The following is a 7079-nucleotide window of genomic DNA, read 5'->3' on the forward strand; positions in this document are numbered from 1 at the left end:
CTGTATAATGATATATATATACTGATAATAATCACACCGCTCTGTATAATGATATATATATACTGATAATAATCACACCGCTCTGTATAATGATATATATACTGATAATAATCACACTGCTCTGTATAATGATATATATACTGATAATAATCACACTGCTCTGTATAATGATATATATACTGATAATAATCACACTGCTCTGTATAATGATATATATACTGATAATAATCACACTGCTCTGTATAATGATATATATATACTGATAATAATCACACTGCTCTGTATAATGATATATATATATATACTGATAATAATCACACCGCTCTGTATACTCATATATATACTGATAGTAATCACACCGCTCTGTATACTCATATATATACTGATAGTAATCACACTGCTCTGTATACTCATATATATACTGATAATAATCACACCGCCCTGTATACTCATATATATACTGATAATAGTCACACCGCCCTGTATACTCATATATATACTGATAATAATCACACCGCTCTGTATACTCATATATATACTGATAGTAATCACACTGCTCTGTATACTCATATATATACTGATAATAATCACACCGCCCTGTATACTCATATATATACTGATAATAATCACACTGCTCTGTATAATGATATATATATATACTGATAATAATCACACTGCTCTGTATAATGATATATATATATACTGATAATAATCACACTGCTCTGTATAATGATATATATATATACTGATAATAATCACACTGCTCTGTATAATGATATATATACTGATAATAATCACACCGCCCTGTATACTCATATATATACTGATAATAATCACACTGCTCTGTATAATGATATATATACTGATAATAATCACACCGCTCTGTATAATGATATATATATACTGATAATAATCACACTGCGCTGTATAATGATATATATACTGATAATAATCACACCGCTCTGTATAATGATATATATACTGATAATAATCACACCGCTCTGTATAATGATATATATATACTGATAATAATCACACCGCCCTGTATACTCATATATATACTGATAATAATCACACTGCGCTGTATAATGATATATATACTGATAATAATCACACCGCTCTGTATAATGATATATATATACTGATAATAATCACACCGCTCTGTATAATGATATATATACTGATAATAATCACACTGCTCTGTATAATGATATATATACTGATAATAATCACACTGCTCTGTATAATGATATATATACTGATAATAATCACACCGCTCTGTATAATGATATATATATACTGATAATAATCACTCCGCTCTGTATAATGATATATATACTGATAATAATCACACCGCTCTGTATAATGATATATATACTGATAATAGTCACACCGCTCTGTAGAATGATAATACTGGGGGTTTGTTGGTTTTGTAACCAGTCCAGATAGTCCCCTGTGATCTATACTAAAATAACTTCCATGTTGCAATCCGAAATATTCTGCACCCCCGTCATATATCAGATACAGAACATTGTGTACTTGCACTGCGCACTCCTCCATGGGTGTAATAATGTACATATTTCTCCCCCCAGTGGCCTGAACAACCGGCTGCTGGTTACAAGGGGTTGTCTCATGAGGACATAATAGGATATTTCTACAGCAGTAAGTGCACCCTGTGTGAATGTTTTGGTTTTATGTATCAAGACATCTGGTCCTTAAAAGATATAAAGTTTAGATATATAACAAATAAGGAGCATCATACATCTGACTGTACTGCGTCTATAGTTACCCCTCCCAGGTAATTCATCTCTACTAAAATCACAAGGAAATCTGGAAAATAGAGATGGGACTGTCACACACGGGGGTGCCGGAGAGTCTCTTGGGGCTAAAGTCTGTGGACTCCCTGGACCACCGCGGGAGATGATGGTACTAGCCACAACCCGGGACCAGAATCTAAGTGTCACCTGGTCTTCACCAGAGCCTGCCACAAAGCGGGAATTTTTTTCTGCGGCGGGGGGCCACCAGGTCGCTCTACGGGTGCGGCTAGGTCCACAGTGGCAGCAAAGATAGGGAAGCAGGGCAGGCAGGACCTTGGGATGGCAGGACCTCGACAGGAACACGGGACCGCCACAGGAACACTGGAAAATAGACACACGGAGGAAACCTGGGAACTCTGGAACACTAGGAAACACAGGAGGGCTTTCACTTCAGGAAATGACTTGAAGATCCGGCAGAGAGTGAAGGGAGGTGCCGGATTATAAGGGCATGCCAAAATAGCCAGCGCCAATTAGGAGGGCGCTGGCCCTTTAAATCAGGACGAGTTGGCGCGCAGTGGGAGCACGGCCTTGTCAGACGGGAGGATTGCAACCTACTTCGACAGCTATCGCGGGGTAACCCATGAGAGAACCCCCTTTAGGGCCCCTCTTCTCTTCTTCTTCAGCCCCCACTTCTTCTTTCGCCTCCTCCAATTCTTCTCAGTAGCGGGACACCTGAGGGGGAAAGCAGAAATAGGACAAACCCTGACGAAGTGCTCTTGACACACCAGAGGGGCCCCTGGGAAGGCCGGACACCCTGGATCGCCCTCCGGGAAGGCCGGACACCCTGGATCGCCCTCCGGGAAGGCCGGAAACCCTGGATCGCCCTCCGGGAAGGCCGGACACCCTGGATCGCCCTCCGGGAAGGCCAGAGACCCTGGATCGCCCTCCGGGAAGGCCAGAGACCCTGGATCGCCCTCCGGGAAGGCCAGAGACCCTGGATCGCCCTCCGGGAAGGCCGGAAACCCTGGATCGCCCTCCGGGAAGGCCGGAAACCCTGGATCGCCCTCCGGGAAGGCCGGAAACCCTGGATCGCCCTCCGGGAAGACCAGAAGCCCTGGATCGCCCTCCGGGAAGGCCGTAGACACCCGGGATTGCCCTCCGGGAAGGCCAGAAGCCCTGGATCGCCCTCCGGGAAGGCCGTAGACACCCGGGATTGCCCTCCGGGAAGGCCGTAGACCCTGGAGCGACCCCCGGGAAGGCCGGAGACCCTGGAGCGACCCCCGGGAAGGCCGGAGACCCTGGAGCGACCCCCGGGAAGGCCGGAGACCCTGGAGCGACCCCCGGGAAGGCCGGAGACCCTGGAGCGACCCCCGGGAAGGCCGGAGACCCTGGAGCGACCCCCGGGAAGGCCGGAGACTAGGAGGGAAGGCGTGGGAGCCGGAATTGAGGTTGCTCGAACCTGGACCAGATTTTTTCCAGAAACGTGGTATAGGTGGCCATGTCCGGATCAGCACTATCCCATAGGGAAGAAGACCATGCCAGGGCCTCTCCAGAGAGCAAACAGAAGACAAACGCCACCTTAGAGCGTGCAGTGGTCAGCTGGGAGGACATCAGTTCAATGTGCAGCGAGCACTGGAAAATAAAGTCTCTGCACAATTCTGGGTTGCCATCAAATTTGTTGGGCAAATGCGGCAGTAGCTGATGTGGATCCTTAGCACAGTCCATGGCTTTAGCAGGAAACATGACCTTGGCGGAGTCCATGGACGGATCTTACTGTCACACATGGGGGTGTGAGAGAGTCTCTTGGGGCTAAAGTCTGTGGACTCCATGGACCACCGCAGGAGATGATGGTACTAGCCGCAGCCCGGGACGGGAATCTAAGTGGCCCCTGGTCTTCACCAGAGCCTGCCGCAAAGCGGGATGGTCTTGCTGCGGCGGGAAGCCACCAGGTCGTTCCACGGGTGCGACTAGGTCCACAGTGGTAGCCAAGGTAGGGAAGCAGGACCTCGGGATGGCAGGACCGCCACAGGAACACAGGAGTGCCACAGGAACTTGGAGGAGCACTGTAGAATAGACACACAGAGGAAACCTGGGAACGCTGGAACACTAGGAAATACAGGAGGGCTTTTACTTCAGGAAATGACTTGAAGTTCCGGCAGAGAGTAAAGGGAGGTGCCGAATCATAAGGGCACGCCGGAGTAGACAGCGCCAATTAGGAGGATGCTGGCCCTTTAAATCAGGACGAGTCGGCGGGAGTTCGGCCTTGTCAGACAGGAGGATTGCAGCCCGGAGAGGTGAGTACCGGCGGGTGGGAGGAGGTGCACGGCTCCGCAAAGTGGAGCACGGGTGCCCCCGCTATCCGAGGCATGGATCGCGGGGTCACCCGTGACACGGACCCAAAGTTTCCATTCGGGTTAAGGGATGTATTGTGTGATCCAGGTATATTACCGGATTGGTGGCCAAGCAGACAATCCGGCAAATTGACACCACTAGCAGCTTGCAGCCCTTGGCGTCCCATTTGTGAGTATATTTTTATTGATTAATTCCTGAGTGCCAAGAATGTATTACGCTAACTGCTTGTGAATTTCTAGGTTCAGCTAGGACGAATAGTGTGAACGAGGGAGGATACACAAAAAGCGCATGAATAGCCTCCTTTATTCTAATCAGAGGATTCGGGAACTTGTACTGGAGGAGGAATTTTTAACTACGATATTGGAATCTACACATTAAAAAGAAAAAGCAGTGGAAGAAAGTAACCGGAGCTCCGGTCAGAACAATTTTGTATGCTTTATTTGTCGGATTTATATTGGATCGGTCCCGTGGCTGTATGCAGCTCCTGGAGATAAGTGTGCAACACAGTCAGTTTTTTGCTTTTTATAAGGGGCTGTATATATATAGGCACCCTTGAGTATATACTCAAGTATAAGCCAACCCAAGCATAAGCTGAGACCCCTAATTTTGACACAAAAAAAATGGAAAAAAAATTTACTCAAGTTTAAGCCGAGGGTAGAAAATGCATTGGTCACAGCCCCCTGTAGTATACAGCCTGCCTGCCCCCTGTAGTATACAGCCTGCCTGCCCCCTGTAGTATACAGCCTGCCTGCCCCCTGTAGTATACAGCCTGCCTGCCCCCTGTAGTATACAGCCTGCCTGCCCCCTGTAGTATACAGCCTGCCTGCCCCCTGTAGTATACAGCCTGCCTGCCCCCTGTAGTATACAGCCTGCCTGCCCCCTGTAGTATACAGCCTGCCTGCCCCCTGTAGTATACAGCCTGCCTGCCCCCTGTAGTATACAGCCTGCCTGCCCCCTGTAGTATACAGCCTGCCTGCCTCCTGTAGTATACAGCCTGCCTGCCTCCTGTAGTATACAGCCTGCCTGCCTCCTGTAGTATACAGCCTGCCTGCCCCCTGTAGTATACAGCCTGCCTGCCCCCTGTAGTATACAGCCTGCCTGCCCCCTGTAGTATACAGCCTGCCTGCCCCCTGTAGTATACAGCCTGCCTGCCCCCTGTAGTATACAGCCTGCCTGCCCCCTGTAGTATACAGCCTGCCTGCCCCCTGTAGTATACAGCCTGCCTGCCTCCTGTAGTATACAGCCTGCCTGCCTCCTGTAGTATACAGCCTGCCTGCCTCCTGTAGTATATAGCCTGCCTGCCCCCTGTAGTATACAGCCTGCCTGCCCCCTGTAGTATACAGCCTGCCAGCCCCCTGTAGTATACAGCCTGCCAGCCCCCTGTAGTATATAGCCAGCCCCCTGTAGTATATAGCCAGCCCCCTGTAGTATATAGCCAGCCCCCTGTAGTATATAGCCAGCCCCCTGTAGTATATAGCCAGCCAGCCCCCTGTAGTATATAGCCAGCCAGCCCCCTGTAGTATACAGCCTGCCCCCTGTAGTATATAGCCCTCAAGCCCCAACAGTATATAGCCTGCAAGCCTCCTGCCAGCCCCCTCGAGTATATAGTCTAACAGCCCCCTCGGGTATACAGCCTGCCAGCCCCCTCAAGTATATAGAGCGCCAGCGTGCGGATGACGTCACAAAGACTGTGATGGACCGGGAGCCGATGTCGGAGCCACCATGGATGCCGAGGAGCGCCGGAAGGTGAGTTAACTTTTTGTTTTCTTTTCTTGACTCAAGTATAAGCCACAATTTTTTGTGCTGAAAAACTTGGCTTATACTCGAGTATATACAGTATATATAAAAATGAATAAACTCTAGGGTGTCCATATATAAAAGAGGGAATTAGTCCATTTATATGTAGCTTGGAGAATAGAACCGGAATGTCCAAAAACCAGATCCTATCATAAAAAAGTGGGCGTTATCCCGGCGATCGCCAACGGCAAAGCTGCCGGAGGCTTCAAAAACATGGCAGCGCATGGGCGCTAAATGAACGCAAAACACCGGCGGCTCATTCCCAATCGCAGGTGTTTCCATAGAAACGCTGATGCGATCGGGCCGAGGCCCGCCCCGGTGGGTGCGACTTTGTCTGCGTTTGCAAGCGCAGACAAAGCGCTACGTGTGTCATGGTGCGTTCACACGTTGCAGTTAAAACTGCATCGCAATCAGCTTTGAGGTGGTTTTAGGTGCAGTTTTGTCAATTGAACAGGTGAAAGACATGAACTGAACGGGTGAATTTGAAGGGGAAACCTGCTCCACAAAATGTCACTTGTTCAGTTCATGTCTTTCACCTGTTCAATTGACAAAACTGCACCTAAAACCACCTGAGGGTGCGGTCACATGTCGCGTTTAACGCATGCGTTTAAAAACGCATTGGAATAGCTGAAGAGTGATTTGCCTAATTAAACACCTCTTAACACATGTGTTTACAAAACGCATGCGTTAACCGCGATGTTAACGCATGCGTTAACGGTTGCGTTTTGTAAACACAGGTGTTAGCAGCTGTTTAATTAGGCAAATCACTCTCCAGCTATTGCAATGCTTTTTTAAACGCATGCGTTAAACGCGACATGTGACCGCACCCTCAGGGCGCGTTCACACGTTGCGTTTTGGTCGCGTTTTCATTGCGTTTGAAACGCATATACAACAGCTGATGAGAGGTGATTTGCCTAATTACTTTACCGTTTACGTTTGTAAACGCAATGTTAACGCGTTGTTAACGCATGAGTTAACATCGCGTTTACGATGCGTTTTGTAAACGGAAATGTTAGCAGCGATGTAATTAGGCAAATCACCTCTCCTCAGCTGTTGTGTATGCGTTTCAAACGCAATGAAAACGCAGGTGAAAACGCAACGTGTGAACGCGCCCTCAAAGCTGATTGCGATGCAGTTTTAACTGCAATGTGTGACCGCACCCTCAATAATAGC

The sequence above is a fragment of the Engystomops pustulosus genome, chromosome 4 (genome assembly GCF_040894005.1).
Source record: "Engystomops pustulosus chromosome 4, aEngPut4.maternal, whole genome shotgun sequence".
Lineage (NCBI taxonomy): Eukaryota > Metazoa > Chordata > Amphibia > Anura > Leptodactylidae > Engystomops > Engystomops pustulosus.